The sequence below is a fragment of the Cervus elaphus genome, chromosome 16, assembly GCF_910594005.1.
Source record: "Cervus elaphus chromosome 16, mCerEla1.1, whole genome shotgun sequence".
NCBI lineage: Eukaryota > Metazoa > Chordata > Mammalia > Artiodactyla > Cervidae > Cervus > Cervus elaphus.
This window is the reverse complement of record NC_057830.1, coordinates 27,653,749-27,676,301: the sequence shown is the minus strand read 5'-3', so window position 1 is coordinate 27,676,301 and position 22,553 is coordinate 27,653,749. Positions and strand designations below refer to the sequence as shown.

The following is a 22,553-nucleotide window of genomic DNA, read 5'->3' as shown; positions in this document are numbered from 1 at the left end:
AGTTCACAGATATTCTCCTATGTTTTTGGCTTCTAGATGGTTCTGTTTTGCAATTTACACTTATGCCTGTGATCCACACTAAGCTGATTTTTGGGTAAGATATGAGGCCTGAATTTGAGGTTGTTGTTTCTATAATATATGGACATTCAATTGTTCTGGCACTACTTGATGAAAGGTTATACATTCTCCATTGAATTGCCTTTGAACTTTGTCAAAATTCACTTTATTATGTTTGTGTGTATCTACCTAAGTTTCCATTCTGTTCCATTCAATAACAAGAGTATTCTTTCACCAATATCATAAACCTTGAAATCAGGAAATATCATTCTCTGTTCTTCATCAGATTTATTTTGGCTATTGTAGATCCCTTGATTTTTCCATATAAATCTTAGAATCAGTTTATTGATAAAAATTTCCTATAATCATGATTGACACTGCCTTGAATCTATAGATCAAGATAGCAGAGAGAACTGATATCTTAAATTGTCCAATCCATAAATAAAAAACATCTCTCCATCATTTGGATATTGTTCAATTTCTTTCATCTGCATCTTATTGTTTTCTGCAAACACATTTTGTAGATTTATCCTTAAGTACTTCCTCTTTTTAACACAATTATTATTATATTTTGTACTTAAGTTTCAATTGTTCATTTTTAATATACAGGACAGAAATAACTTTTACAAATAGACCATGGATCCTGTAAAGTTGTTATATTTGCTTATTATTTCCAGGAATGTTTTGGTATATTTTGGGGGGTTTTCTATATAGGAAATGTCATGTGTGAATAAAGGCAGTTTTTTTTGTTCCTTTTCAATCTATATACTTTCTTCCCCCTTTTCTTAACCTTACTTTACTAGTAAGGAGTTCCAGTAAAACACTAAATAATAGTGATGAGAAATTAATCCTTACCTTATTTTCTAACTTAGAGGGAAAGTGTTCTGTCTCCCACAACAAGTATGTTGTTAGCATTAGATCTTTCACATATATATCCTTTATTGGGTCATATTCTCATATTCCTAATTTTCTGAGAGTGATTATTTTTTTCTCAATGAATGGTGTCTTAGTATGTTCAGGCTGCTGTAACAACAATTCCATAGACTGTGTGGTCTATAAACAACAAACACTTATTTCTTATAGTTCTGGAGGCTGGGAAGTCCAAGATCCAGGTGTCAGTAGATTCGCTGTGTGATGAGGACCCATTTCCTGGTTCATAGATGGTTGATTTCTTGAGGTATCCTCATATGATAGAAAGGTGAGTAAGCTCTCTGGGGTTCCTATTCTAAGGACACTGATCCCATTTATGATAGTTTTGGCCTCATGACCAAATAACTGCCTAGTGGCTCCACCTTTAAATACTTTGAAGGCTGGGATTTCAACATGATATTGTGGGGGATGCAAATATACAAATGCCTTGGAAATTTAGTGAAATTTTAAAAATTTTCCATTGCTATGATCACACAGTATTTCTTACTGTCTGTTACTGTGACTTACATTTATTGGTTTATACATGTAGAACCAGTCTTGCCTTTCTGGAGTGAAACAAATTTGAATATAACACCCTTTAATAAATTGCTAGATTTGGTTTTTTTAATATTTATAAAAGATTTTAGATCTAAGGCCATGAGAAATATTAGTCTGTAGCTTTCTTCTAGTTTTCCCATTGTATATTAATACTGGACTAATGAAATGGTGGGGAATTCTTTCCTGCTGCTTACTTTTCTGGAAGAGTTTGTACAGAATTTGTATTATTCCTTAAAAGTTTAATAGAATTTACTGGTGAAATCATTTAGGTCTGGCGCTTTCTTTTTTAGATGGTTTTAAACTCTAAATAAAAATTCTTTCACAGGTATAGAACTATCCAAGTTAGGTATTTCATCACAAGTACATATGGACATTTGTGTTTCAAGAAACCAGTCTATTTCATTCAAATAATCCACTTTATGGGCACAGAACTGTTTGCAGTATTCCCTTATTATATATTTTTAGTGTCTAAGGGATCAGTAGTGCTGACTGTTCTTTTATAACTCATATTGGTAATTTGTCTTTCCTCTTTTCTCTATTAGCCTAGGGATTAATCAATTTAATGATCTTTTTAAAGAACTTATCTTATTCTTCTTCATTTTTTCCTATTTTCAATTTCACTGATTTCTGCCTTGTTATTATTTCCTTTTTCTGCTTGCTTCAGGTTTAACTTCCTTTTTCCAGTTTCCTAAGATGGAAACTTTGGTTACTGACCTTAGATCTTCTTTCCTACTATGTATAGCACTTAGTACTATAAACTAACCTCTGAGTGCTGCTTTAGCTGCATCTCACAAGTTTTGTTTTGTTTTTGTTTTTTTCATTTAAAAAAATTCTCAAGATTTCTTTTATGATTTCTTTTTCTGACTCATGCACAATTTAGAAATGTCTTGGCTAATTTGCAAATATTTTGGAGTATTCCAGCTATCTTTCTATATGTGATTTCTTGTTTACTTTTGGTGTAATCTGAGAATATATTTTTAATTTCTATACTTTTAAATTTGTTGAAGTGTGTTTTTGGCCTAGAATGTGTTCTATTTTGGTTAACACTTTATGTATCTGTTGTTTTCATTGTTTTTCAGTTGCTAAATCATGTGTGACTCTTTGCAACCCCATGGACTGCAGCATGTCATGCTTCCCTGTCCTTTGCTATATCCCAGAGTTGGCTCAAACTCATGTCCATTGGGTTGATGATGCTTTCCAACCATCTCATCCTGTTGCCCCCTTTTTCTCCTGTCCTCAATCTTTCCCAGCATCAGGATCTTTTCCAATGAGTTGGTTCTTTACAATAGGTGGCCAAAGTATTGGAATACATATTTCATGTATACTTGCAAATAAAGTGTATTCTCTTGTAGTTGGAATAGTCTGTGTGTGTGTGTGTACACACATATATGTACGTGTGTATGTATCAGTAGATCCAAATTAGTTGACAGCACTGTTCAGGTCATCTATATCCTTACTAAATTTATGCCTTCTTGATCTATTAATAGTGACAGAATAGAGTTTAAGGCTCCAACTCTAATAGTGGATTTAACTATTTCTCTTTCCAGTTCTATCAGTTTTTTCCTCCTGTATTTTGAATTTGAATTTCCTCCTGTATTTGAATTTATGTTAGGTGCATAAATATTTAGGACTGTAATGTCTTCTTAGAGAACTGACTTCAGTATATAATTTTCTCTATTCTTGCTATTTTTCCATGTTTTAAAGTATACTTTGTCTAAAATTAATATATTCAGTTCCTTTTCTTTTGGTTAGTGTTAGCATGGTGTATTACTCTTGTAGTCACTCTATTTATATGAATCCATTTCATTTCTTCTCTTAGTGTATCATTTACACTTCTTTTAAAATCTTTCTAGTGGTTGCCCAGTGTTTACAATATACGTTTTAAAGTAATCTGTGTCTGTATTACAGTAACACTCTAACAATTCACTTCAAATTTAGTGCAGGCACCTGTTAATAGCTTATTCCCTATGATCTTTGCCATCCCTTGTGCTACTGCAGTCATTAACGTATCCATACGCTTTAATTCACCTTATGCCTTATTACTGTTAATATTTTCAAATGCATCCTGATCACTCTAAGCATTATGTTATGTGACTGTGAATCTTCTTTATCTTCTATTATAGTAGGCTGCCTCTGACACCGTGGAAGCAAAAGAGATCCTGTTTTTTACTGCCAGATGAGGTTTGAAGTGCAGGTTCTCCACTTGGCCTTTCACCAGACACCCCGAGGGAGGGATTGGGGCTACGTTTTGCTGCTAATCAGTGCTGAAAGTCTTGGTCCTCATCAGGCTTTCTCGGTCAACACACTATTGGAAAGGTGGAGTGGTACTTGTTAGAGCAGAATGAGGGAAGTCAGTCTTTACTAATGGAGGTGGGCTTCAGTTTTTCCACAGTGTTTTAGCTGAGGTAGGGCAGCTATCTAAAATTTTCTATTTTTCTACACTGCCTCTATCCTTTTCCCTGTCTAGAGGAAGCAGGTTTTACTTGGGTTGTTTTTTTTTTTTTCCTGTCCCGTTGGTGTTTCTGGGTTGTTTTTTTAACCAACTGTTCAAAGTATTATGTTTGTTTTATATATAATGTCTAGGGTTTTAGCTGTACTAAAGAGAAGGAACAAGGTGAAGTATGTCTAATCAAAATTGTATGAAATAGTCTCCAAATTTTCACACTTACAAAAACTGCTTTAAAAATTTTCTGTAGTTTTTCAAATATGTAAAATATTTATGTAGTTAAAAAATTCAAATTGTATAAAAGGTATAATTAAAGTCACATCTATTCCTGTCCCCTCGAGTCATTCCCATCCCCTCCAGTCATTCCCCTCCCTCCCATTTTTATTATTTTCTGATTTTCTTCCAGTATTTTCATTTTTGCAGATATAAGCAATTGCATATATTCCTCTCTCCCTTTCTTTACTCAAAAGATAACTTTTAATACACACTGTTCTGCTTCTTTTTGATATAATATATACTGAATATTACTCCTTATCTGTGTATAAACTCTTCTTATATTATGGCTGCATAATATAAGACTGCATAACAGTCACTTGTGGGTAGATATAATCTAAGTTTAAGTCAATCAATCAATGATGAACATTTGGGTTGTTATTGTTTTATTCCTATTATCAACTATGTTGTGATGAATGACCTTGCATATGTATTATATTATATCTGTGCAGATATAGCTTTAGGATAGATTCCTGGAGATGAACTTGCAATGTAAAATCTAATACATCCGGAATGTTTTTTAGTGCCCAAAACATACATTTATTAAAGGAACAATCTGATTGAGTTACTATTTTATTTAAAACCCTTAATGACTACCTATTGCTTAAAAACTTCAGAATATTGCCTCAATATATTCTCTTGGTCCTTTTCCATATGTTATACCATATGCCTTCTTGCTTTCTTGTTGCCATTTCCTTCTCCAGGGGATCTTCCTGACCCAGGGATCAAACCCATGTCTTCTGTATTGCAGGCAAGTTCTTTACTGCTGAGTCACCATATACTTCTTGGAATATTTATATTTCCTTATTTCATTTCTTCCTATACTTTCTTTAGAGATGTGTTCAAGCAACACTTTACTTAATAATTCTTTTTCAATTTGAAAAACTTAATAAAATAGTACATAGTTCACTGAACACCTCTCTTGATGTATTCTTCATCCAGTATCAACAAATATCATACATTTTTCTTTTTATTAAAAAAATGTTTTCAGGTTGCACTATGAAGCACACAGAATCTTATTTCCTTAACCAGAGATAGAAACCATGTCCCATTGGGAGCATGAAGTCTTAACCACTGGAATGCCAAGGAAGTTTCATATCATCCTTTTTTTATAGAAAGATTTCATGGCACTCCCTAAAGTACGGTTACTAGAGAAACTGCATTATATATTTTTGCTTCCTGATGCCTATCAAATTTACTTACATTTGTTTATATAATTTATTTCCCTCTCAAAATGTCACACTCCCTGAAAGCAGAGAAATTATTAATACTTCTTTACTAGTTAGTTCAATGACTGGACTAAGTATTCAGACCATGCTACGAAAATTGAGGATATATCTTCAAGACTGTAAAGGGGTCTACCAAATAGTAGGTACTAAGTAAAGACCCAGATGCTGGGAAAAATTGAGGGCAGGAGGAGAAGGGGAAGGCAGAGGGTAAGTAAGATGGTTGGATGGCAACACCAACTCAATGGACATGAGTTTGAGCAAACTCTGGGAGACAGTGAAGGACAGGAAGCCTGGTGTGCTGCAGTCCATGGGGTCGCAAAGAGTCGGACATGACTTTGTGACCGAACAATAGCAAACAGTTATTACACTTTTATTTCATTTCTTCAAGATCATGTATCATGTGATGATTCTATCAGAGAAGGAGATATAAATTAAAAATTAGTGACTTTACATACAATTTGTATAATGCAGCTAGAACAGTGAAGAGAGAGAGATTTATATCATTAAGTTATTACATTAGAAAAGAAACATCTAAAACAGTCTAAAAGACCACAACCCAACTTAAGCAGAAGGAAAAAAATAAAGAGCAGAAATCAGTGAAATTAAAAACAGAAAAACTACAGAGAAGAGTCTGTAGTTGACAGACAGAAGCTGGTTGAAAAAAGCAATGAAACTGACAAGTTTTATTTGAGAGGGAACAAATTATCAACATGATGAATAAAACAAGGATATAAATACAGATCCTACAGACATTAAAATGAAAATAAGAGAATATGAGAAACTCTACACTTTAAATCTAATAGACTCAATTTAAATAGTACTCTAACTATTAAGGAAACTGAGTTTGTAAGTTAAAACATCCAAAAAGGAAATTTCCTGGCTCTGGTGCTTTTGCTAGGGAATTCCTCCAAATATTTAAAGAAGAATAAACAAAACTTCTATATGGTCTCTTCCAGAAAACAGAAGAGATGGAAAAAGTTTCCAACAAATTGAATGAGGCCAGCATTATATAAATAATATAAATTTATGTTATAAATTTATAAATCCTAGATAACACAGTATACATCCTTGGGAACCAGGTTCCTCTAGAGTGGGCCTTATTGCACTAAAGTTAGGCATGATGCCTTTATGGACCAAAGATGGTAAGAAGCATGTGGTCACATTACTTCAGGTACAAGACTGTCATGTCCTAAAATATACTCCAAAGGAAAATCATAATGGAAAAATGGCAGCCCTGACTGTAGGAGGAAAAACTGTGTCACATTTCCATAAATCTATATCTATATTGGAATTTTACCAAGAACTTGGACTGCCACCAAAGGAGAAAGTTAAAATGTTTAACGTAACAGATAATGCTGTTATTAAGCCAGGCACTCCTCTTTATGCTGCTCACTTTCGCCCAGGACAATATGTGGATGTCACAGCCAAAACTATTGGTAAAGGTTTTCAAAGTGTCATGAAAAGATGGGGATTTAAAGGCCAGCTGGCTACTCATGGTCAACCAAAAACCCACAGGAGGCCTGGAGCTATTTCAACTGGTGATGTTGCCAGAGTCTGGCCTGGAACTAAAAAGCCTTCTTTTTTAAAAAGAAAAACAAAATTGATAAACCTTCACTCAGACATATCAAGAAAAAAGAGAGGGCCAAAAATCAATAAAATTAGAATTGTAATAGTAGAAGTTACAACCCACACCACAGAAATAAAGGATCATAAATGACTACTACAGGCCAACAAAATCAACAATAAAATGGACACGCAAGAAGAAACAGTTAAATTCTTAAAAGGTAAAATCTCCCAAGATTGAACCAGGAAGATACAGAAAATATAAACAGACTAATTACAAGTATTGAAATTGAATCTGTGTTTAAAAAAACTCCCAACAAAGAGAAGTCCGGGACCAGATAGCTTCACAGGTGAATTCTAGCAAACATTTAGAGAAGAGCTAACACTTATCCTTCTGCAATTATTTCAAAAAATCGCAGAGGAAGGAATATTTCCAGACTCATTCTATGAGGCCACCACCATCCTGACACCCAAACTGTACAAGGACACCACAAAAAAGAAAGCCAGTATCAATAATGAACATAGATACAAACTTCCTAAACAAAGTACTATCAAATCAAGTCCAACAATACATTAAAAGGATCATACACCATAATCAAGTGGGATTTATCCCAGGGATGCAAGGATTTTTCAATAACCACAAATCAGTGTAATACATATCAACAAACTGAATAATAAAAACCATGTGATCCTAAACAGATGCAGAAAAAGCTTTTGATAAAATTCACCTTCCATTTACAATAAAAACTCTCTAGAAAGCAGGCACAGAGGGAACCTACCTCAATAAAGGCCACATATGACAAGTCCACAGCTAACATCATACACAATGCTGTAATCTGAAAGGATTTCCTCTAAGATCAGGAACAAGACAAGAGTGTGCACTCTTGATACTTCTATTCAACATAGTTTTGAAACTCTTAAACACAGCAATCAGATGAAGAAGAAAAAAAAAAAGATCCAAATTTAAAAAGAAAAAGTAAGACTATCACTGTTTGCAGATGATATGATACTATAAACAGAAAATCCTAAAAGTACTACCAGAATACTCCTTTATTGTTGTTGTTTAGTCACTAAGTCACGTCCAACTCTTTGTGATCCCATGGACTGCAGCACACCAGGCTTCCCTGTCCTTCACTATCTCCCAGAGTTTGCTCAAACTCATGTCCATTGAGTCGGTGATGCCATCCAACCATATCATCCTTTGTTGCCTCCCTTTCCTCCTGCCCTCAATCATTTCCAGCATCAGGGTCTTTTCCAATGAGTTGGCTCTTTGCATCAGGAAGCCAAAGTACTGAAGCTTCAGCTTCAGCATCAGTCCTTCCAATGAATATTCAGGGTTGATTTCCCTTAGGAGTGATTGGTTTGATCTCCTTGCTGTCCAAGGAACTCCCAAGAGTCTTCTCCAACACACAGTTCTAAAGCATCAATTCTTCAGTGTTCAGCCTTCTTTACAACCCAACTCTCATGTCTGTACATGATCAAAGGAAACACCATAGCTCTGCCTATATAGATCTTTGTTGGCGAAGTGATGTCTCTACTTTTTAATACACTGTCTAGGTTTGTCATAGTTTTTCTTCCAAGGAGCAAGCATCTTTTAATTTCATGGCTGTAGTCACCATCTGCAGTGATTTTAGAGCCCAAGAAAAGAAAATCTGCCATTGTTTCCATTTTTTTCTGCATCAATTTGCCATGAAGTGATGGTACTGGACACCATGACCTTAGTTTATTGAACGCTGAGTTTTAAGCCAGCTTTTTCATTCTCCTCTTTCACCTTCATCAAGAGGCTCTTTAGTTCCTCTTGGCTTTCTGCCACTTGGATGGTGTCATCTGCATAACTGAGGTTTTTGATATTTCTCCCAGCCATCTTGATTCCAGCTTGTAATTCATCAAGCCCAGAATTTCACATAAAGTATCCTGCATAGACGTTAACTAAGCAGGGTGAAAATACAGAACCTTGGCATACTCCTTTCCCAATTTTAAAGTAGTCCATTGTACCATGTTGCTTCTTGACTTGCATACAGGTTTCTCAGGAGAGAGGTAAGGTGGTCTGGTATTCCCATCTCTTTAAGAATTTTCCACAGTTTGTTGTGATCCACACAGTCAAAGGCTTTAGCATAGTCAATGAAGTAGAAGTAGATGGTTTTTTTGGAACTCTCTTGCTTTTTCTATGACCCAACAGATTTCGGCAATTTGATCTCTGGTTCCTCTGCTTTCAAAATCCAGCATGTACATCTGGAAGTTCTTGATTCATGTACTATTGAAGTCTAGCTTGAAGGATTTTGAGCATGACCTTGCTAGCATGTGAGATGAGTGCAACTGTACAGTAGTTTGAACATTCTTTGGTATTGCCCTTCTTTGGGATTGGAAAGAAATCTGACCTTTTCCAGTCCTGTGGCCACTGCTGACATCCAAATCTGCTGGCAGACTTGAGTGTAGCATTGTAACAACATCATCTTTTAGGATGTGAAATATCTAAGCTGGAATTCCATCATCTCCACTAGTTTTCTTCATAGTAAAGCTTCCTAAGGCCCACTTGACTTCAACTACAGTATGACTTAACTCTAGGTGAGTGACTACATAATCATGGCTATCTGGGTCATTATGACCTTTTTAATATAGTTCTTCTGTGTAGGAAATGGCAATCTACTTCAGTATTCTTGCCACGAGAACCCCATGAACAGCATGAAACAGCAAAAAGATATGACACCAGAAGATGAGCCCCCAGGTTGGTAGGTTCCAATACGCTACTGGGGAAGAGCAGAGAAATGGCTCCAGAAGGAATAAAGAGGCTGAACCAAAGCAGAAATGATGCTCATGTGTGGATGTGTCTGGTGGTGGAAGCAAAGTCCGATGCTGTAAAGAACAATAATGAGTAGCAACCTGGAATGTTAGGTTCATGAATCAAGGTAAAGTGGATGTGGTCAAACAGGAGATGGCAACAGTGAACATCAACATTTTAGGAATCACTGAACTAAAATGGACAGGAATGAGAGAATTTAATTCAGGTGACCATTATATCTACTAATGTAGGCAAGAATCCCTTAGAAGGATTGGAGTAGCCCTCATAGTGAACAAGAATTTGACAGAATGATCTCTGTTCATTTCCAACACAAACCATTCAACATCACAGTAATCCAAGTCTATGCTTCAACCACTAATGCCGAAGAAGCTGAAGTCAAATGTTCTATGAAGACCTACAAGACCTTCCAGAACTAACATCCAAAAAAGATATCCTTCTCATCGTAGGGGATTTGAATACAAAAGTAGGAAGTCAAGAGATACCTGGAGTAACAGGCAAGTTTGGCCTTAAGAGTACAAAATGAAGCAAGGCAAAGACAAACAAGAGTTTTGCCAAGAGAACACACTGATCATAGCAAACACCCTCTTCCAACAAACAAGAGATGACTCTACACATGGACATCACTGGATGGTCAATACTGAAATCAGATTGATTATACTCCTTGCAGCCAAAGATAGAGAAGCTCTACACAGTCAGCAAAAACAAGACCTGGAGCTGACTGTGGCTCAGGTCATGAGCTCCTTATTGCCAAATTCAGACTTAAAGAAAGTAGGGAAAACCATGAGACCATTCAGGTATGATCTAAATCAAGTCTGTTACGATTATGTCACACTGGAAGTGACAAATAGGTTAGACAATGGATTAGATCTGATAGACAAAGTCCCTGAGGAACTATGGGTGGAGATTTGTAATTAGATCTACTAGACAAAGTGCCTGAGGAACTATGAATGGAGGTTCTCAATAAGGCATAGAAGGCAATGACCAAAACCATCCCAAAGAAAAGAAATGCAAGAAGGCAAAATGGTTGTCTGAGGAGGCCTTACAAAAAGCTGAGAAAAGAAAAGAAGTAAAAGGCAAAGGAGAAAGGGAAAGATATACCCAAGTGAATGTAGATTCCAAAGAATAGGAAGGAGAGATACAAAAGAATAGAATGGGAAAGACGAGAGATCTCTTTAAGAAAATTAGATACCAAAGGAACATTTCATGCAAAGATGGGCATAATAAAGGACAGAAACAGCAAGGACCTAACAGAAGCAGAAGAGATTAAGAGGTGGCAAGAATACACAGAAGAAAACTACTAGAGCTTACATATAAACTCAATAAAGTTGCAGGATACAAGATTAATACACAGAAATCTATGAATCTCTATACACCAGCAAGGAAAGATCAGAAGAGGAAATTAAGGAAACAATCCTTTTAACACTGCGTCAAAAAGAATAAAGTACCTAGCAATAAAACTACCTCAGGAGGCAAAAGACCTGTATTCTGATAACTGTTGATACAAGATGCTGATGAAAGAAAGAGAAGATGACATAAACAAATGGAAAGATATATCATGTTCTTGGATTGAAAGAATCAGTATTTTCAAAATGATCATATTGCCAAAGGCAATCTACAGATTCAATGCAATTTGTATCAAATTACTAATGGCTTTTTTCACATAACTAGAACCCAGTCTTTTTTATTTGAATGGGAACACAAAAGATCCTGGAACTTGACAAAGCAATCTTGAGAAAGAAAATCAGAGCTGGGGGAATCAGGGCCCCTGACTTCAGACCTGACTACAAAGCTGCAGTCATTAAAGCAGCATGGTGCTGGCACAAAAACACACAGAGATCAATGGAAGAGGATAGAAACCCAGACATAAACTCACACACTTATGGTCACTTAATCTATGACAAAGGGGGCAAGACTATACAATGGAGAAAACAGTCTCTTCCCCAACAAATGGTACTGGGAAAACTGAACAACTACATGAAAACAATGAAATTATGGACATTCTCTAACTCAATAAACTCAATAAAAATAAACTCAAAATGGATTAAAGACCTAAGTGTAAGACTGGGTACTATAAAAATCCTAGAAGAAAATACAGGCAGAACACTCTTTGACATAAATTGCAGCAATATTTTTTTGGATCTGTCTCCTACAGTAATGGAAATAAAAACAAAAATAAACAAATGGGGCCTAACGACACTTTTGCTTTTGCACAGCAAAGGAAACCATAATAAAAATGAAAGACAACCTACAAACTGGGAGAAAATATCTGCAAATGATGCTACCAACAAGGAGTTAATTTCCAAAACACATAACAGTTCATGAAACTCAGTAACAAAAGAAACCAAGCAACTCAATCAAAAAACAGGCAGACCTAAATGGACATTTCTCCAAAGAAGATGTACAGATGGCTAACAAGCATATGAAAAGATGCTGAATATCACTGATTATCAGAGAAATGCAAATCAAAAGTACAATGAGGTTATTACCTCACACTAGTCAGGATGGCCATCATCAAAACATCTATCAGTACCAAATGCTAGAGAAGCTGCTGGAGAAAAAAATCCTCCCACACTGCTGGTGGGAATGTAAATTGGTGTAGCCACTATGGAGTACAATATGGAGGTTCCTTAAAAAACTAAAAATGATAGGGCTATCACATGACCCATGGAAGCACATTCTAGGCATGTGCTCAGTTGCTAAGTTGTAACCCCATGGACTGTAGCCTTGCCAGGCTCCTCTGTCCACAGGATTCTCTAGGCAAGAATACTGGAGTGGGCTGCCACTTCCTTCTCCAAATCCTAGGCATATATTTGGTGAAAACCATGCTTTGAAGATACATATACTCCAATGTTACCACACCTCTATTTAAGATAGCTAGGACATGGAAGCAACCTAATGTCCATACACAGATGAGTGGATAAATAAGTTGTGGTAAGATAGATACATATAATCTCATACACAGAATGAAATATTATTCAGCCATAAGAAGAATAAAATCATGCCTTTTGCAGATACATGGTTGACCTATAAATTATCATGCTAAGTGAAGTAAACCAGATAGAAAAAGAAAAATATCATGAAATATGCTTTTGTGCAGAATAAAAAGAAAAAGATACAAATGAACTTAATTCAAAATAGAAACAGACTCAAACACAGAAAATAAACTTATGGTTACCAGAGGGGAAAGGAGAAGAAAGGGATACATTAGGAGTTTGGGATTAACCTATAAACACCGCTATGTATTGGGGTGGCTAAGAAGTTCCTTTGATTTAAAAAAGAAGACACATTTTCCATTTTCACCAAGAATTTTTTTGTGCCATGAATTCACTGTTTTGTTCCATTACCTTCTGCCATTTTTCAGGCAACTTCATAATTCCATTTCCCCAAAACTTTTTATCTTTTTGAGCAAAGAATTGTTCCAGGTTCCTTTTACAGTCTTCCAGGGAGTTGAAATTTCTTCCATTACGAGAATTTTGTAAAGACGAAAATAAAAGGAAATCTGAAGGTACAATGGCTGGTGAATATGGTGGGTGAATCAGAACTTCCAGCCAAAGTGTAACCGTTTTTGCCTAGTCATCAAAGAAATATGTGGTCTTACATTATCTGATAGAGACTAGGCATTTTCTGTTGACTAATTCTGGACACTCTTCATCAAGTGCTGCTGTCAGTTGGTCTAACGAGGAGCAATACTTGTTGGAATTTAATTGTTTGGTTCACCAGAAGGAGCTCATAACAGAGGATTCCCTTACAGTACCACCATATACACAACACCATCTTCCTTAGAAGAAGATACCTTTGGTGTGATTGGTGGTGGTTCATTTCACTTGCCCCCACAGTCTCTTCCATTCCACATTATTGTACAGTATCTACTTTTCAACACCCATCACAATTTGTTTTAAAAATGGAACATTTTTATTACGTTTCAGTAGAGAAACACATGTGAAATATGGTCAAGAAGGTTTTTTCACTTAGCCTAGGTGGAACCTAAACATCAAGGTGATTAACATAACCAAGCTGGTGCAAATGACTTTCAAATCTTTATTTGAATATTTTGAGTATGCCAGCTATCTCCTGCATGGTATAACATTGATTCTTCTCAATTATGTCTCTATTCGATCATTATCAACTTCAACTGGTCTACCTGACCATGGAGAACCGTCCAGCAAGAAATCTCCAGCACGAAACTTCACAAACCACTTTTGTCATGTTTGATCAGTCACAATACCTTCTCCATACACTGCACAAATCTATTTTTGTGTTTTAGTTACATTTTTACCTTTGTTGAAATAATAAGGCATAATATGTCAAAACTGTTGCTTTTTTCTTCCATCTTCAATATTAAAATGGCTACACAAAAATTCACCAATTTTGGTAAGTTTTTTTTAAAATAGATGCTGGTATGACAGCTGTCACAATAAAATTTAACAAACTGGTTTAGAACGACATTAAAGACAACTAAAGCACTCCTAGAGCCATCTTATGGGAAAAAACCAAATGAACCTTTTGGCCAACCCAATATAAAACAGATAACGATTGGAGGAGCCAAGATGGCAGAGGAATAGGACGGGGAGACCACTTTCTCTCCTACAAATTCATCAAAAGAATAACTGAACGCAGAGCAAACTTCACAAAACAACTTCTGATCACTAGCTGAGGTCATCAGGCGCCCAGAAAAGCAACCCATTGTCTTTGAAAGGAGGTAGGACAAAATATAAAAGATAAAAAGAGAGACAAAAGAGCTAAGGACGGAGATCCATCCTGGGAAGGGAGTCTTAATAGAGGAAGTTTCCAAACACCAGGAAACCTTCACACTGGCGGGTCTGGGGGAAGTTTTTGAATCTCGGAGGGCAACCTGACTGGGAGGGGAACAATAAATAAAACCCACAGATTACGTGCCTAAAAGCAACTCCCAGCAGAAGAGTACCCCAGACACCCGCATCCGCCACCAGCAAGTGGGGGCAGAACGGAGAGGAGCGGGTGGCATTGCTTAGGGTAAGGACCGGGCCTGAGTGCCCTGAGGACAATCAGAGGGAGCTTTTGTGAGTTACCAACTTAAACTGTGGGATAGCAAAAGAGAGAGAGAAAATTAACCGGCCCGAACACACTGCCGGCCCTTCGCAGAACAAAGGGACCGAGCAAGTCCAGAGAAGAGCTCGCAGGCTGCGGACTGGCCCAGCCCCGCCGGAGGCTGGAGGCAGGGGGGAGGGGAAAGGGGCAGGTTCGGCCCCAAGGACCTACCACACTGCAAACAGGCCTCCAGTTTCCAATCAAAGACCTCCTGAGATTCTGGATGGTCGACATCCGCCGAGGGTCGTGGTGAGACACAGGGAGCAGGCATCCCACTGGCGCGGGCAGGGACTGGGGCTGGGGACGCGGAGGGCAGAAGGCGCGCCACACCTGGGGAGAGTGCGCCCGTCAAGCCCCTGGCTGCCTGAGCCGCTCTGACGGGGAAGGCACAAAAAGCAGGAGCAGCTTTTTGTTCCGTGCTTTTGTGGAACACCCGAGGGCTGGAACCTCGCGCAGCGCGGGGCGCGCTCCATATAGAACAGCCGGGAGCCTGAGCAGCGCAGACGGAGAAAGCAGCGTCAGCCCCTCCCGGCAGCGTCAGCCTGTCTCCGCGGCGCAAGCCCGTCTCCGCGGCGCCAGCCCCTCCCCGCCGCCAGCCCCTCCCCGCGGCGCCAGCCCCTCCCCGCGGCGCCAGCCCCTCCCCGCAGCGCCAGCCCCTCCCTGCAGCGCCAGCCCCTCCCCGCAGAGCGACGGAACTAGCTACCTGAATAAGAGTCCACCTCCGCCCGCCTGTGTCAGGGCAGAAATGAGGAACTGAAGAGACCGGCAAACAGAAGCCATATAAACAAAGGGAACCGCTTCAGAAGGGACCGATGCAACAGATTAAAATCCCTATAGATAACACCGACTACACCGGAAGGGGCCTGTAGATATCGAGAAGTGTAAGCTGGAACGAGGAGCTATCTGAAACTGAACCGAACCCATACTGACCGCAACAGCTCCAGAGAAATTCCTAGATATATTTTTACTTTTTTTTTTTCTTTTTTTTAAGTTAAAAAAAATTTTTTTTTCTTTCTTATTTTTTCTCTTTTATTTTCTTTTAAAATTCCCTATTACTCCCCCATTACTCCTTAACTTCCATTTTCATAGATTTTTACGATTTTTTTAATTAGGAAAATTTTTTTTCTTTTTTTTCTTTTCTTTCCTTTTTCTCTTCTATTTTCTATTTTTCTTTTTCTCTTATTTCCTTTTAAAGTCCTCTATTACTCCTCTACTACTCCTTAATTTTCATTTTCATTACACTATAACCTTACCAAAAAAAAAAGAGAGAGAAGCCCTATTTTTAAACCAAACTTCATATATATTTCTAAAATTTTTTTGTGTGTTTTTGTTTTTAATATAGTATTTTTAAGAGTCTAACCTCTACTCTAGATTTTTAATCTTTGTTTTTCAGTATATGATATAAATTGTGGACATTTAAGAATCCAATATTTAGTTCCCATTTTTATTCAGGAGTGTGTTGATTATTCTCTCCCAATCTTGACTCTCCGTTTTCTACCTCAGAACACCTCTATTTCCTCCTTTCCCCTTCTCTTCCAAATCCAATTCTGTGAATCTTTGTGGGTGTCTGGGCTACAGAGAACACTCTGGGAACAGACAACTGCGTAGATCTGTCTCTCTCCTCTTGAGTCCCCCTTTTTCTCCTCCTGCTCATCTCTATCTCCCTCCTCCCTCTCCTCTTCTTCATGTAACTCTGTGAACCTCTCTGGGTGTCCCTCACGGTGGAGAATCTTTTCGCCATTAACCTAGAAGTTTTATTATCAGTGCTGCATAGTTGAAGAAGTCGAGACTACTGGAAGAATAAAACTGAAATCCAGAGGCAGGAGACTTAAGCCCAAAACCTGAGAACACCAGAAAACTCCTGACGACATGGAACTTTAAGTAATAAGAGACCGTCCAAAAGCCTCCATACCTACACTGAAACCAGCCACCACCCAAGAGCCAATAAGTTTTAGAGCAAGACATACCACGCAAATTCTCCAGCAACGCAGGAACATAGCCCTGAACGTCAACATACAGGCTGCCCAAGGTCACACCTAACACATAGACCCATCTCAAAACTCATTACTTGCACTCCAGAGAGAAGAAATCAAGTTCCACGCACCAGAACACCGACGCAAGCTTCCCTAACCAGGAAACCTTGACAAGCCAATCATCCAATCCCAGTCACTGGGTAAAACCTCCACAATGAAAAGGAACCACAGACATCCAGAATACAGAAAGCCCACTCCAGACACAGCAATCTAAACAAGATGAAAAGGCAGAAAAATACCCAACAGGTAAAGGAACATGAAAAATGCCCACCAAGCCAAACAAAAGAGGAGGAGATAGGGAATCTACCTGAAAAAGAATTTAGAATAATGATAATAAAAATGATTCAAAATATTGAAAACAAAATGGAGTTACAGATGAATAGCCTGGAGACAAAGATTGAAAAGATGCAAGAAATGTTTAATAAAGACCTAGAAGAAATAAAAAAGAGTCAATTAAAAATGAATAATGCAATAAATGAGATAAAAAACACTCTGGAGGGAACCAAGAGTAGAATAACCGAGGCAGAAGATAGTATAAGTGAGGTAGAAGATAAAATGGTGGAAATAAATGAAGCAGAGAGGAAAAAAAGAAAAAAGAATCAAAAGAAATGAGGACAACCTCAGGGACCTCTGGGACAATGTGAAATGCCCCAACATTCCAATCATAGGAGTCCCAGAAGAAGAAGACAAAAAGAAAGGCCATGAGAAAATACTCAAGGAGATAATAGCTGAAAAGTTCCCTAAAATGGGGAAGGAAATAGCCACCCAAGTCCAAGAAACCCAGAGAGTCCCAAACAGGATAAACCCAAGGCGAAACACCCCAAGACACACATTAATCAAATTAACAAAGATCAAACACAAAGAACAAATATTAAAAGCAGCAAGGGAGAAACAACAAATAACACACAAAGGGATTCCCATAAGGATAACTGCTGATCTATCAATAGAAGCCCTCCAGGCCAGAAGGGAATGGCAGGACGTACTGAAAGTAATGAAAGAGAATAACCTACAACCTAGATTACTGTACCCAGCAGGATCTCATTCAGATGTGAAGGAGAATTCAAAAGCTTTACAGACAAGCAAAAGCTGAGAGAATTCAGCACCACCAAACCAGCTCTTCAACAAATGCTAAAGGATCTTCTCTAGATAGGAAATGCAGAAAGGTTGTATAAACGTGAACCCAAAACAACAAAGTAAATGGCAATGGGACCACACCTATCAATAATTACCTTAGATGTAAATGGGTTGAATGCTCCAACCAAAAGACAAAGATTGGCTGAATGGATACAAAAACAAGACCCCTATATATGTCTACAAGAGACCCACCTCAAAACAAGAGACACAAACAGACTAAAAGTGAAGGGCTGGAAAAAAATATTTCATGCAAACGGAGACCAAAAGAAAGCAGGAGTCGCAATACTCATATCAGATAAAATAGACTTTCGAATAAAGGATGTGAAAAGAGACAAAGAAGGACACTACAAAATGATCAAAGGATCAATCCAAGAAGATATAACAATTATAAATATATATGCACCCAACATAGGAGCACCGCAATATGTATGGCAAACGCTAACGAGTATGAAAGAGGAAATTAATAGTAACACAATAATAGTGGGAGACTTTAATACCCCACTCACAACTATGGATAGATCAACTAAACAGAAAATTAACAAGGAAACACAAACCTTAAATGACACAATGGACCAGCTTAGACCTAATTGATATCTGTAGGACATTTCCCCCCAAAACAATCAACTTCACCTTTTTCTCAAGTGCACACGGAACCTTCTCTAGAATAGATCACATCCTGGGCCATAAATCTGGTCTTGGAAGATTCAAAAAAATTGAAATCATTCCAGTCATCTTTTCTGACCACAGTGCAGTAAGATTAGATCTCAATTACAGGAAAAAAAACTGTTAAAAATTCAAACATGTGGAGGCTAAATAACACGCTTCTGAATAACCAACAAATCATAGAAGAAATCAAAAAAGAAATCAAAATATGCATAGAAATGAATGAAAATGAAAACACAACAACCCAAAACCTATGGGACACTGTAAAAGCAGTGCTAAGGGGAAGGTTCATAGCATTACAGGCTTACATCAAGAAACAAGAAAAAAGCCAAATAAATAACCTAACTCTACATCTAAAGCAATTAGAGAAGGAAGAAATGAAGAACCCCAGGGTTAGTAGAAGGAAAGAAATCTTAAAAATTAGGGCAGAAATAAATGCAAAAGAAACTAAAGAGACCATAGCAAAAATCAACAAAGCTAAAAGCTGGTTTTTTGAAAAAATAAACAAAATTGACAAACCATTAGCAAGACTCATTAAGAAACAAAGAGAGAAGAACCAAATTAACAAAATTAGAAATGAAAATGGAGAGATCACAACAGACAACACTGAAATACAAAGGATCATAAGAGACTACTACCAGCAGCTCTATGACAATAAAATGGACAACTTGGATGAAATGGACAAATTCTTAGATAAGTATAACTTTCCAAAACTGAACCAGGAAGAAATAGATCTTAACAGACTTAACAAGCAAGGAAATCGAAACTGTAATCAAAAATCTTCCAGCAAACAAAAGCCCAGGACCAGATGGCTTCACAGCTGAATTCTACCAAAAATTTAGAGAAGAGCTAACACCTATCTTACTCAAACTCTTCCAGAAAATTGCAGAAGAAGGTAAACTTCCAAACTCATTCTATGAGGCCACCATCACCCTAATTCCAAAACCAGACAAAGATGCCACAAAAAAAGAAAACTACAGGCCAATATCACTGATGAACATAGATGGAAAAATCCTTAACAAAATTCTAGCAAACAGAATCCAACAACATATTAAAAAAATCATATATCATGACCAAGTGGGCTTTATCCCAGGAATGCAAGGATTCTTTAATATACGCAAATCAATCAATGTAATACACCACATTAACAAATTGAAAGATAAAAACCATATGATTATCTCAATAGATGCAGAGAAAGCCTTTGACAAAATTCAACACTCATTTATGATTAAAACTCTCCAGAAAGCAGGAATAGAAGGAACATACCTCAACATAATAAAAGCTATATATGACAAACCCACAGCAAGCATCACCCTCAATGGAGAAAAATTGAAAGCATTTCCCCTGAAATCAGGAACAAGACAAGGGTGCCCACTCTCACCACTACTATTCAACATAGTGTTGGAAGTTTTGGCTACAGCAATCAGAGCAGAAAAAGAAGTAAAAGGAATCCAGATAGGAAAAGAAGAAGTGAAACTCTCGCTGTTTGCAGATGACATGATCCTCTACATAGAAAACCCTAAAGACTCTACCAGAAAATTACTAGAGCTAATCAATGAATACAGTAAAGTGGCAGGATATAAAATTAACACACAGAAATCCCTTGCATTCCTATACACTAACAATGAAAAAACAGAAAGAGAAATTAAGGAAACAATACCATTCACCATTGCAACAAAAAGAATAAAATACTTAGGAGTATTATCTACCTAAAGAAACAAAAGACCTATACATAGAAAACTATAAAACACTGATGAAAGAAATCAAAGAGGACACAAACAGATGGAGAAACATACCGTGTTCATGGATTGGAAGAATCAATATTGTCAAAATGGCTATACTACCCAAAGCAATCTATAGATTCAATGCAATCCCTATGAAGCTACCAACGGTATTTTTCACAGAACTAGAACAAATAATTTCACAATTTGTATGGAAATACAAAAAACCTCGAATAGCCAAAGTAATCTTGAGAAAGAAGAATGGAACTGGAGGAATCAACCTGCCTGACTTCAGACTCTACTACAAAGCTACAGTCATCAAGACAGTATGGTACTGGCACAAAGACAGAAATATAGATCAATGGAACAGAATAGAAAGCCCTGAGATAAATCCACGAACCTATGGACACCTTATCTTTGACAAAGGAGGCAAGGATATACAATGGAAAAAAGACAACCTCTTTAACAAGTGGTGCTGGGAAAACTGGTCAACCACTTGTAAAAGAAGAAACTAGAACACTTTCTAACACCATACACAAAAATAAACTCAAAATGGATTAAAGATCTAAATGTAAGACCAGAAACTACAAAACTCCTAGAGGAGAACATAGGCAAAACACTCTCCGACATAAATCACAGCAGGATCCTCTATGACCCACCTCCCAGAATATTGGAAATAAAAGCAAAAATAAAAGCAAAAAAAAAAAAAAAGGGTGAAACAGATCACCAGCTCAGGTGGGATGCATGAGACAAGTGCTCGGGCCTGGTGCACTGGGAAGACTCAGAGGAATCGGGTGGAGAGGGAGGTGGGAGGGGGGATCGGGATGGGGAATACAGGTAACTCCATGGCTGATTCATATCAATGTATGACAAAACCCACTGAAATGTTGTGAAGTAATTAGCCTCCAACTAATAAAAATAAATGAAAAAAAAAAAAAAAAACAGATAACAACAAGGATGTACTCTGTAGCACGGAGAACTACACTCAGTATTTTGTAATAACCTATCAGGGAAAAGAATCTGGAAAAGAATATATAACTGAATCACTCTGCTGTACACCTGAAACCAACATGATATTATAAATCAACCACGCTTCAATAAAAAATTATAAAGTAAAAAAATGATACAGAGCTATTCACATTCCTTATACCAATGCCTATTTCCTTGTGTTAAGACTATACTATAGTTATGTAAGATATAACTATTAGGGGAAACATGAAGAATGTAATTGTTCTAAATCCCTGAATCTTAATCATGTCATACAAAAATTTTTTAAGTATATATACAAACCAAAACCATCTGTAAACATTTTCTTCTAAAAATACAAGCCAGACCTGGAGAAGAAACATTTTCAAAACATGTATCTGGTAAGATCTGATCTCCTTCTACTCAACAATAAGACCCAAACTAAAAACCAAAATGAAAAAAATGGGCAAAAAATTTGATGAAACACTTCATTAAAGGAGATTATGAATGGTTAAAAAGCACATGAAAAGAAGTTCAACATTGTTAATTACCAGAGAAATGCAAATTAAAATCCAATAAGATGCAACTAGACATCAACTACAATGGTTGAAAATAGTAAGACTTAACAAACCAAATGCTGGTAACCAAACAGCAACGAGAACTCTTAGGCATTGCTTACAGGCATGAAAAACAGCAGACTCCATGGGGAAACATCTGGAACTTTCTGAATAAGTTACATACAAACTTACCAGAAGACTAGTAAGCCCACTCCTAGGTATTTACATAAGAAATGAAAACATATTGACACAAAGACTTATATGTGAATGTTAACAGAAGCTTTATTCATAACAGCTCCAAACTGGAAAAACACCCATGTATCCATGAGCTGAAAGAATAACAAACTGTGGTATATGCACACAAAAGAATTCTACTCAGGATAAAAAGAATAAATTGGGGACCCACACACAGGAGTCTCAAAAGCATCATGCTAAATGTGGAAGTCAGACACAAGATACTATATATAAATTCATTTATATAAGATTCAAAACAAGGAAAAAGCATTGAAATAGAAAATAGATCAGTGATTGCCTGGCATCTAAGAAGAGGTATGAGAGGAAGGGACTCACTGCAAAG

The 22,553-nt window shown here is 37.1% G+C and overlaps 1 protein-coding gene across 5 annotated transcripts in view; it reads right to left on the bottom strand.

Moving 5' to 3' along the window:
• The window catches only part of ZNF782 (zinc finger protein 782), a 73,598-nt gene that overhangs the window by 26,647 nt on the left and 24,398 nt on the right, over positions 1 to 22,553 (bottom strand). The gene's annotated exons all lie outside the window — the stretch shown is intronic.